The sequence below is a fragment of the Solanum pennellii genome, chromosome 8 (assembly GCF_001406875.1).
Source record: "Solanum pennellii chromosome 8, SPENNV200".
Lineage (NCBI taxonomy): Eukaryota > Viridiplantae > Streptophyta > Magnoliopsida > Solanales > Solanaceae > Solanum > Solanum pennellii.
The window spans coordinates 33,119,426-33,131,236 of NC_028644.1; the positions used below are offsets into that span (position 1 = coordinate 33,119,426).

General features: G+C 33.9%; 1 long non-coding RNA gene across 1 annotated transcript; it reads left to right on the top strand.

The window, feature by feature from the left end:
- Positions 1-6,690: 6,690 nt before the first annotated feature.
- LOC114078464 lies at positions 6,691-9,362 on the top strand. The gene is made up of 2 exons (XR_003580145.1): positions 6,691-7,381; positions 9,120-9,362. It is a non-coding gene; the product is annotated as an uncharacterized LOC114078464 (long non-coding RNA).
- Positions 9,363-11,811: the final 2,449 nt, after the last annotated feature.

The following is an 11,811-nucleotide window of genomic DNA, read 5'->3' on the forward strand; positions in this document are numbered from 1 at the left end:
ATATCTGAATTTTTTATACTAGCAACTCAAAATAATTAGTCACAAGATTAAAAGATTTTGTAACATGAACAAAACTTATTGTAACAAGTTTGATATATGCCAACAAAAAAATTAAGATGTTGCCACTTATTAAATTCAGCCAACTACTTTACAATTGTTGCCAGATAATTGTTGCCAATTCTATGTTTTCTTGTAATGTTAACACTTCTAAAAATAATTTAGACACCCGGAAACTAGGTATCTGCCGATTTAGAAGTCCACGGCAGTGGCGCCAAAAAATTATTACGTCGAAAAATGCATGCAAGTGCAAGTGCATGTGGTCACTCAAGTGGTAAATAGACTCTTCCGAGTCTAATGTTCGTACCCAGGGTACTTTAAATTGGCGAATACCAATTTATAATGAATATCTAAATTTACTCAAGTATTATTTAAATTTAGAAATTTGCTTAATTACTAACTCAACCCTAACAAGAGTAAGATATTTTAAGTAAACGATTTAAACAAAGAAACTACACAAATTGGAAAGATATCCCAGGGTTGTAGCATAACTCGAATTCCGGTTCAATGTGCTTCTATTCCATGGTTTAAAGGGTTAACTTATTGTGGGTTGGGAAGGTTCATTTACGATCATAATCTTTCGACTTCTAATCGCCTAACACTATTTTTATTCTAACTACATCATCGAGTGGGGTTGGTTATGAATCAACAACAGTGCACTAGGTACTCATCTTGCATTTTAAGCAGATGTGGTGCATATGTATAAAGCTGTCCTATACACAAAACAATCCAGCTTACTCTAGATTGAACACACCTATTGCATTCTTTGGTATATCTCTCTATTCATCTTTCGATATCAAGTATAGACACTAAGTATATTCTAATTTTGATCAAGCATTAAAATGATGAAATCAGAATGCAAGCACAAAATAAACATTAAAACTTTTAACACAAGGAACAAATTCACATTAAACGATCATTCATAGCCACAACCCTAGGACAAGGGATTTTAGCTACCCATAATACAAAAAAACAAGATAAACTGTGATAGAATCATACAAGTCTTTACGAAGATGATGAAAGAGAAGAAAACCCCTAGAATTTAGGATAAAATCGTCCTTAACTTCAACTCCCGTTTATTAGAAAGTGTATTGTGCAATAAGAGATATTTAAACTATTTATAGTCCAAAAATAAACTTGTGGGATGATTTTCATGTCCATGTTTGTGATGCATAGGTGTTTGTTTGTTGAATTCTTCTCATAGGAGGAACGCCCTCCGCAATGCGACTCCATCACAGACTCCCCTGTTATGGGGAGTTCCTTTTCTTCATCAGTGGCCTGGTCTACGTGATGCGACTCTAAGGCGGACGCCTTCACTACCTGGGGGTACTCCGCGTCGTGGGGGTGCTTCTTGCCAATGCCATTTCAAAATTCTTGGTTCTTCTCTTTCGCCACTTGTTTTCTACTTTCCAACCTGTTATCCGGTGCTTTAATTCAGCTACTTTTCCAATGATATTTGTCTTGAAATATCTAATCATATTGGTTAGAAGATGAGGACTCAAAACGACTCTAAATACTTGACTAAACCACCGAAAATGTCCTCACTCGACTATATGTATAGGATAAAAATGGTTTTTAGGCATATAAATACGCCTAACATCAATGGATAATGTGTAGTTTTATCCGGGTTCTACCTATTCTTATGTGTCTATGAGTTTGGCCTTTGATTTTGAGATGTTATGTGATGTTCTTGATTCCCTTATAGGTGTTTCTACCCCGGATGGAGAGTATTTCATAATGACCAGTGTATATCGTGCTTGCCCTATCTTTTTTATGGGATTTCAGACTTGGGGTGATGTGGTGATTTTGAAGATGACTGATTTTGATATTATCTTAGGCATGACTTGGTTGTCTTTCTATTATGATGTGCTTAGTTATAATACTAAGTTCGTGATTCCAGAAATTCCGGGAATGGAAAAATTAGAGTGAGAAGGGGTGTACAAGCTTAAGAAATCTAAGATTATATCCTCATCTGTGCTAGTAAACTTGTAGAGCAAGGTTTTTACCTTATTTGGCTCATGTTAGGGATGTTAAGATTAAATCTCCATACATTGGGTCTATTCATGTGGTGTATGAGTTAAATGAAGTATTCCCAAATGATTTTTGTCGGGCATGCCTCCGGATAGAGACATAGATTCTCTTATTGACTTGGAGCCTAGTACGTGCCCCATTTCAATTCCTCAATGTCGCATGGCTCCAGAAGAACTGAGAGAGATTAAGGCTCAAATCCAAGAGCTCTTTCATAAGGGTTTTATTCGTCCTAGTGCTTCCCTATGGGGTACTCCGATTTTATTTGTTAAGAAGAAATATGGTAGCATAAGGATGTGCATAGATTACCTCAAAAAAGCTTGGAAAACATAGAAACATGATCCTTCCCTTTTTGGATTTATTCCGCTTGTTCTTGGTCTTTAAACAATAAAAAATATAGGACAATCAAAAAATAAATCACTAATTTCCCGGAATTATAAAAAATCCATGAACCCTAGGTCAACCTCATGATCCCAACTAGCCAAATTAGGTTTGTTTCCACGATGAATTATATCCAAAAACCCTTCCCCATCTGTTATGACCCATTCTAAAACATTCTACGAACTGAAAAATGAAAACGGGGAGTGAAAACCTTACCTTTAGCCTTAAGGATTGTGGAAAACGAGTTGAAATTGCCCAAGGTTCTTTCCATAGTTCTAAAAGTCAAAAAATGCCAAATAAGGTCAACTAGGGGTTTTATTTAAGAATTAAAAACCTGTCATCCCGCTACATCAGCGCCCAACCCGCTGAAGCGAAACTTCTTTAACCAGTGATCTCCATCTTAATAAATCACAAATATCCTATAAATCAATCTCTACCTCTTCCGCTATAGCGCCACCCATCCTGATCTAGCTGTGTCGCTGTAGCGACAATAATCTCGCTGCAGCGTCATGAAGTGAGCCAGTGAGCTCCTAAGGGATTTTAAATTTCCCTCTTTTACAACATACACTTAACCCGCTACGTTCGAAATACGCTGAACACAATGATTTATTCATGGAGATCCATTTATCTAAATTCAATTCCGTAGAGTCGTACAAGTTCCTTAAAGAGTTATCTAACCAATTATTTAATCAAATTCTAATTTACTCAACCCGATTGATACAAATTTTCCCTACACCTAGATGACTGCGATTTCCTCCAAATGTGGACAGGGTTGAGAAAATTCTAATGCTACGAAAAAAATTTCCGATCCCCGATTTTTCCTCGTTGGTATTTATATAATGACGAAACCCAGTCATTACAATATATAACAATTTACCAATCTCTCGTCCCCTGGTGATCAACTTAGGAAGGTAGGATAAAAAGGAACACGGTAGTACCTGATTCGACGAACAATTGGGGATACTTGTTTGCACGTCTTTCTCGATCTTCCAAGTAGCTTCCTTAACCGTACAATGTTTCCATTGAACCTTCACAGACTTAATCACCTTGGTCCTCAACTTACAAACATCACGATCAAGAATAGTTATCGGTTCCACGTCATATTGGAGATCTTTGTCTAGCACATTTGAAATTATTTTCATTTCCTTTTATATATGGTTAATCATTTATTCCACAAATTCTTTTCTTCATTTGATTTATCAAAATATGGAAACATCTAAATATATTCTTGAGTCATTTTTTTCTTAATAATTTATTATTTAATAGGATTTAAAAAGATCTCATACATGAGATATTCATTAGCAAAATTTAACACATATAACTTTGCAATAAAGATTAATTAAAGCCAACGTTTTTCAATCAATATTTAATTGCTGTAATACTTATATGTACATATTGATATCCGAATTTACTTTTTTACATTTTTTTTATTCTTTCTTTTTGGGTATGCAATTCTCTAAGTTGTGTCCTTGCGCATATTTCATTATTGCACTAAAAGAATATTTAATAACAAAGATATTGTGTATAATTTTACTCTTTTAAGCTTCTCATTCTGTAAATTAGTTATTGATATTTTATATTGATTTCGAGCAAGAACGTAATATGTAGAATTTTAATTTCCTTTCTTATAATTCTCATTTTGTAGTGCATCAATTTTTTTAACGTATTACTCCTTGTAGGAGTAAAGAGAAAAATCAAATAGCGTAAAAATGAGAACAAAATTAGAAAATTAATATGGAGAGGTTTGAAGTATTATAAATAATGATTACTTGGCATGAATATCCTTTTTAATAATCTATTTTTCAAAAAAATTCAGTGAAATAGTTCAATACTTTGAGAATTTGTTGTTTATGTATACTTAGATCAAACATACTATTTCCTAAGTTTGCATTATAATATTAACATTTTTTTTTTAATTTCAGCTAATATATACTGATTTAAATAAATAAATTCATATTTAATCTTGTTGTTCACGCATATTCTCTAAATTATAGAAAGATTCACAAATAAAAAAAAATTATGAGAAATATTTTTAATTAATATATATTACAAAAATTATGATATTAATATTAGTTCATATTTCATATTTCTTTCAACCGCATGAAGTGGATTATCTATTACAGTAAAACCTTCATAAATTAATATTCATCAAATTAATAATCTCTCTAAAATAATATTTTCTCCGGTCTCTGCTTGGGCTAATGATAAAAAATTCTCCAATTTTGATAAGATAATAAGTTAAATATTTCCAGAATAACCTATATAAATATATGGTCCCATTAGTATGATGAATTAATAATAAGTGGGTTCATTCAAATTCTCTAAGATTGAATCCCCCCCCCCCCACACACACGAATTTTACAGTGTCAAAAACTGTTGTTGACATCCAATTTACCCTCCCGAATAAAAAATAATTCATGAGTTTCACAAATTCCTACCAAGTTATAATAGTTGACTTTATAAGATTNAACCCCCCCCCCCCCCACACACACGAATTTTACAGTGTCAAAAACTGTTGTTGACATCCAATTTACCCTCCCGAATAAAAAATAATTCATGAGTTTCACAAATTCCTACCAAGTTATAATAGTTGACTTTATAAGATTCAGATATTTCCAAGTCATTTTTAAGTAACTTTAATCCATTTTATTATTTTGAAATTATATAATCGTATCAAATTGATTTTGTCCAAACTGTTAGTTTTCATTTTTTTAGTCATTAGATAATAATTAGGTTAACTGTTATATCTTTTTAAAACCAAGAGACTCGTTAAATTAAGGGAAACTTACATAAATGTACTATAATAAAAAAATATTTACCATTTATAGCAATAATATTTTTACCTCACTTGATCACTTTTAATTCATTTATTATACAAGTTTAATACATATTACAAATTTAACAAAGCATTGCTATAAATGGTAATAAACAAAAAGTATCGCTAAAATCAGTAATTATTTTTTAAAATGTATTAATTTATGTAATTTTTCCTTAAATTAATCTGCGTTGATTACTTTTTATTATATCTTGGACTGAATTTGACCATTTTTTCAATACTAAACCTATTTGAGACAACTATTTGGGCCCTCTTACCCTTCCTGCCAACCCAAATACCAGCCGCCCCAAATTCCCTTTTAAATAAACTGACCCAATAGCAATGTAAAAATTATCCAACTCCAAATTTCTATTATTTCTCAGCCCAATTCTTTTCCTAACGCTACCCCAGCCCAATTTCTCGGCCCACGCCCCTTGCGACCCGACCCAACCCAAAAGCATGTTCACAAAAAAAAAACTAAGGGCCCGTTTGGATGGGCTTAATAAAAGCAGCTTTAAAAAAGTACTTTTGAAAGTGCTGAAACTTATTTTTAAAATAAGCAGTTATGCGTTTGGATAAAAGTGCTGAAGTTAAAAAAAAATTTGTTGATGTGTTTGGCAAATAAGTGCTGATAAACAGCTTTTTAAATCAAAATGTCTGAAATACCCTTAAAAGCTGTTAACATAATAAAAGTTAATTAATTTATATTTTACAGCCATAAATAATTATATTTTCTATCATTCACATATTTCTTTCTCATCACAAATTATTTATAAAAGGAATATAAACTTATTATAAATTTTAAAGATATATAATTTGAATAGATCAAAGAACGATTTAAGATTTTATTTTAGTTTCATCCATAGGTAATAACAATTGTCTATCATTCACATATTTCTTTATTATCACAAATTATTTATAAGAGGAATATAAATTTTTATTTAAGTTATATGTCCAACTTATTTTACATTTTAACAATATATAATTTGAATAGATCACTTGAAAGATTAAAGATTTATTTTTTTCATTCATTAGTAATAGTAATTGTCTATCATCCACACGTTAAAAGGGAAAAATGGAAAAAAGAAATTTAGGGTTATGTGAGTAATTTGGAGATTGTATAAAAATATTAAGGGCAAAAAGGTAAAAATGTGATCAACTTAAAACAGCTTATAAGCTAAAAAAAAAAGCACCCCTACCCCAGCTTTTAACTTTTGGCTTAAAATAAGTTTTTTTAACTTAAAATAAGTTATTTTGAATATTGCCAAACAGTTAAATAAGTCAAAAACCAGCTTTTAAGTCAGTTTGACCAGCTTTTAAGCTGAGCCAAACAGGCTCTAACTCTATCCAACACTAGCTTCAGATGCTAGCGGCAACAAATTGGAACAATTCCACCATAGCCCCCACGTGCCCTTCTTCTTCCTCTCAAAACGTGTAGCCACAACACAATAACCCCTCCCCGTTTTTCTATTCTTCTTCCTTGATGTCTACCAAGCACGTGAGCAGCGAAGGCGGGTGCGACAGAAGAGCAACAAGAATAGTACGCTATCCTCTGTTGTTTTCCTTCCTCCCAGTACTGTCCCATCAGTACGTCTACAGCGACCAGGCATGCGTTATCTTCTTTTCGGGCTCAAGATTGAGCCACGTAATGCGAAAAGAACGACATTTTGATCTGGAACGTCGTTCTCCCTTGCCTCATTAGGGAATACGTCAAAAGCTTCCAAAAGGTGGTTTCTCTGGAAAGGGCAAAGAATTAAAACTTGAATTCAAAATGGGCATGGAACCCATTTCCCATCTGTATTTACCAAAAATTTGTAACCCTAAAGTTCTCATATATAATGTCTCTTTTGTTCTTCCGAACGGGGGGATTTTCTTTTGAAGTCGGAATTTTGGAAGAAACACATCGAGAGAAACTTCAAGAAAAGTCTAACCAAAGGAAAACATAGAAAATTTCAAGGTAGAGTGTTTTTTAGTTTTTAGGGAAGCATCACATTTTCTATCGATTTGCGTCGGTTTCCTCCGAGTTTAGTGGAGATTTGAGTTTCGAGGTTGGAAGTTCGTGGTCTTTCTCGTGTTTTCTTGTTCGCTGCCCTCGAAAAGGTTAAATTCTCCTCTGATTTATGTTTAGGTCATATATGAATGTTCTTCCCCAGTAAGGTCTTCAAGTCGTTTTTCCTGTGTTTACTTCTTGGGTTCATTGAGTATTTTTGTTTTGTTTCGTATTTTAGTTGAGCAGGAATTGTAAAATTTATGGGTGATAGGAGTTTTTGTATTAAGAACCTTAAGGCTCACTGCTCGAAGCGTTTTATAATGTACGTTTGTTTCGTCGAGTAGACTTTAGTTTCATTTGTCTGATTCAACATCAATTTTATAGATTGATTTACTTGAGTTATATCCCATGTTTGTTCTCGTTGTTTTAGCTTCGTACTATAGTCATGTGATTAGTTTTTTTTAAATGGCTACATTGGTCTTAGTTTGTTCCTGTTTAACATGAGTCTATGCTATTCTTTGATGTTTGATGGCATACCCCTCATTCTTTCACCTCAAGTACGATGAAATAATTAAGTCGTCAATATTTCAAGTTCATTCGTTGTTTCGGAACTTGCTATTTTGGATGTTTTGGTTGATAGTTTTGACACTTTTGGTTCGGTTCATTGCTCCCTATCCATTATAAAACTTCACACACTTGTCATTTTAGCTAAATTAGCCGAATCCCTTATTTTGTTTGGGTTAAAATCATTTCAAAATGCAAAAATGCCTTATTTTTGTATGTGCTTATTGAGCTTGGGTTATTTCCTTGTTCCTGATTGAAACATTTTTGCAGATTGTAGTTTCCTTGTCTATGTGCATTAGTTTTTTTTTTTTTTAAATGACAAGTTTGAGATGTTAAGAGTTGTATTGTCTTTACAGTCCTTTCCTCTTGAGACGCTAGAAATCATTTGACACTTTTTCCATGCCATAAAAATACTCGTTATACATTTACTTATATTCAATATGTCAAAGTAAGTGATATTGCCACCATGTTTAGTTTCTAGACATCAGCAATCTGTCTTCCTTCTGCTTAAAATGATTTAATCTGCCACTATCCCTTACTTCCTACCCTTTAATCTGATAGCATGGCACCTTCAAAAAATTTTAAAAAAATTAGTTTTCCTTTAGCATGGGAAATATTTTGTTGTCAAGTATGATAGTTTTTTTTTTTATCGTTGTTTTGGTTTGCTATTGTTATATATCGGTAGTTTGTCACATATTTTGTAGTGTAATTTGTTCTTGATTTCTACCCCTTTGAATGATTCCCTCATATATTTGTGTGTTGTTATTGTTAGGAGACAAAATCTGCCTAAGTCTTCTAAATCGTCTTAGTTGCAGTTTTCCACTATCACTTTTGTTGCCTATATTTTTTTTAAAAATAAGAATTAAATTAAATAAAAATGATTAAATAATAAAAGCTGAATTGCCCTACTTGATTATGAAACCCAAGTATGAGTCTCCCAAGTTTTCTGTAGCCTTAGGATGATGTTTGCTTATTTTTTACTACCGTGAGAACTAACTTCTTGGCCTTTTGGCATTGCACGTTTCTTCCACCACCGTTTTAGCATGACATAGGCATAACAAACCATAAATACATTTTTGTCTTGTTTTATTTTGCTTACATATTTTAGTTATGTTGTATAGATCTTAAAGTATTATCCATCACTAGTTTCTATTTTTTTTTTGTTCCTTTCTATGTTTGAACTCCTCCCGAGTCCATTTGAACTCCGTTTCCCCTCCTCGCGACTTCTTGTTGAGACATTAATGCTCAAACATTTATCCTTGGCTCTTTAAAATCGGTGTACAGGTTTAAGAGGTTGAAGATTTCGCTTTTGGGCCGGAGTTGAAGAAATTGGGTCTAAGCCCAAATTTATTTTGAAAATATTGTATTTTGTTATCTATGGGCCTAAGCCCTTGTTGTCTCTCCTTTTCCGTATTTATTATTCATTACTGTATGATTAATTAAGGACATGTGGAAACGAATCAAAAATCCAAGAAGCAAATGGGTCCAAATACTGGTACAGGCGGATAGAAACCGGTTTCGACCCAACTCTCATTCCTTCTCTCTCTTTATTATCATTGTAGATTTATTTGTTTACTTTCCAATAGCATTAAGGTTGGAAATTTGCAAATCCCCCGCAGACGCCATAAGGTTTTATTGACCTAAACTCGTATAAAGTCTAAATGGGTTTTAATAAATGAACTTGCAAGTCAGATCTACTTAGAATAGCAAATCAATGCTTCACCTTTCAAACAACTTTAAATAATTTTTATCTCAAAAAATCAAGTTAGTTATTTCTTTAGCCAAAAAGGTTAGTTGCCGAAAAACCGCAAGTAAGCGTACGTCTTAGGTGCTTTCAAAACCTTCTTAAATCGTTAATAGGAATCCCCGAATACCCTTAATGTTTTAAAAATGATTTTTGTGCTTAAGTATTTTGGAAACATAGTTTTTTTCTTAAAAAATTAAGTGGCGACTCTAAAAGTCGAAAACTTATAAAAATATAATAGATTCTCCAAAAACCTATAGAACAGAAATGGATACTCTACTGGAGATTAAGAGGATTCTAACCTTAAAACTAATTTTATTTGGCTACGTGAAATAACTTGTTTACTTTTTTCTTCATCTTACTATTAAAAGAGTTGAATTTCCATAACATATTTCTGCCAAAAGGCAAATAGTTGCATTCGGAAAACGGAAGTTACGTGGCTTACCACGGCTTCTTTCAGCAATACACAAGTCTTCATTTGAAAGTATCAAACAAATAGTTGGAATGCGTTTATCCTACGTCGTTTGTTATCTTCACCTCGTTGTCTGTCCGACTCGGGTAACCGTCACTTTGAAACAAATTCTAGTAAGCCTAAGATAGAGTGAAACCAAAACTAAACTTAAGCATAAGCCTGAGACGGCTTAATACCCAAGGTGTATTAAGTCCATTAGTTGAAACCGCCAAAATCATGTCCAAGGCCTCTGACCTCAAGACATATCATTTTGCTTGACATTTGAACGATGTACATGTTGAAACCAATGTAGGGGTGGGTTAACCTAACTAGGTTTCTATTTTGTAGGTATGAATCGGTTTTCAAGATTCGACATAGTCGTAGAAGCACCAATTCTACTCAAAATGTGGTTGAACTACCTTGATAGGGATCATAAAAGAACCCTTAACAAATATGTGAGCGCCTTGACATAGTTACTCAACATGACCGGTTGGCCAGAACTGATCTAAGTCCTCACAGGCTACTGGATAATGAAAGAATGGTGTTTCGATTCGGAACTGTGGAGATCACCCCAACTATTGAAGAGATTCGAGACTGCATCGACACAGTGGGTACAGGGTTGGAGAAAAGAGTAAGAAAGCAAGAAGACATGTTCATCCCTAACAAATCTTCTATAGAGAATATCGCAGACTGGCACGGGTTAAGAAAAAATATGTCTAATGGTGCCAAGAGTCTAACATATCATTCATAGACATCTATGTCAGATTCGGGCTCGCAAGCTTTTACACTAATTATATCCAAGAGTTCAAGATTACCTACAGATAATGGAACGAAATTCGTCCTTTAGCCTTTACTATAGCATTATTGGGAACAATGGTCTTCCCAAATTGCCTGATTTTGAGTATCAACACCCGAGTTTTAACTCTCACGTACACTTTATTCAAAGGATACGAGAAACAAGGATAGTTGAAGTATTATCCTATAGCTCCGGTCATTCTGTCGGATATGTATCGAGCCTTGGGAAAGTGCAAGGAAGGGCATCACTATTTCCAAGGGTGTAATATGCTCTTTCAATGGTAGATTTTGAATCACCTAGGAAAGGGGGTTGGGACACGGGAGCTGCATACTCCGGATAATAAGGACACCCTAAAAGATTTAAATAATATGTTGTTTTGGGCAAATTTGGAGAATCAAAAGACTAGGGGAAGATGGGCTCAAATTTTGTCTTAACTAAGACAAGAAGATCTCAAATGGATGCTTGATCACTTCATTTCAACAGAAGTCGTCGTGGAGGGACGCAGACAACCTGTGCTTCCTTTATCAGAAATTTGGGTATCCGTCCTTATGCACCTTTCTGAGTCCTTCGACAGTTTGGGAGGATGCAAACCACATCTCGAGAGGCGTACTATGGCGCCCATGTGTATGATATTGGGGATGAAAGAGTGCACGATGCTTAAGAAATGTTGAGAGAATGGAAAGGGGCCAAGTGGATGGATAAAGACACCGTTTCCTCAGATCGATTCAATGCCGGATATATTGAGACTTTTAAATCTTGGTCGAAAGATAACATACAAAGTATTTCCTCTCCAATCCCGCGCAGTTTTCATAGCATAGAAGACAAGGAGGCCAAGGTTGTAATCGATCTAAGGGAGGTAAAATGCGAAGCCCAAGAAACGTACAACAAGTTTATTGAGAACAAAGATGCTCTTGAAAAGTCATATCAAGAAGTGGAAAAGCTAAGAAGTGGTTATGATGAACTTGACTCATGGTTCAAAGAGAAT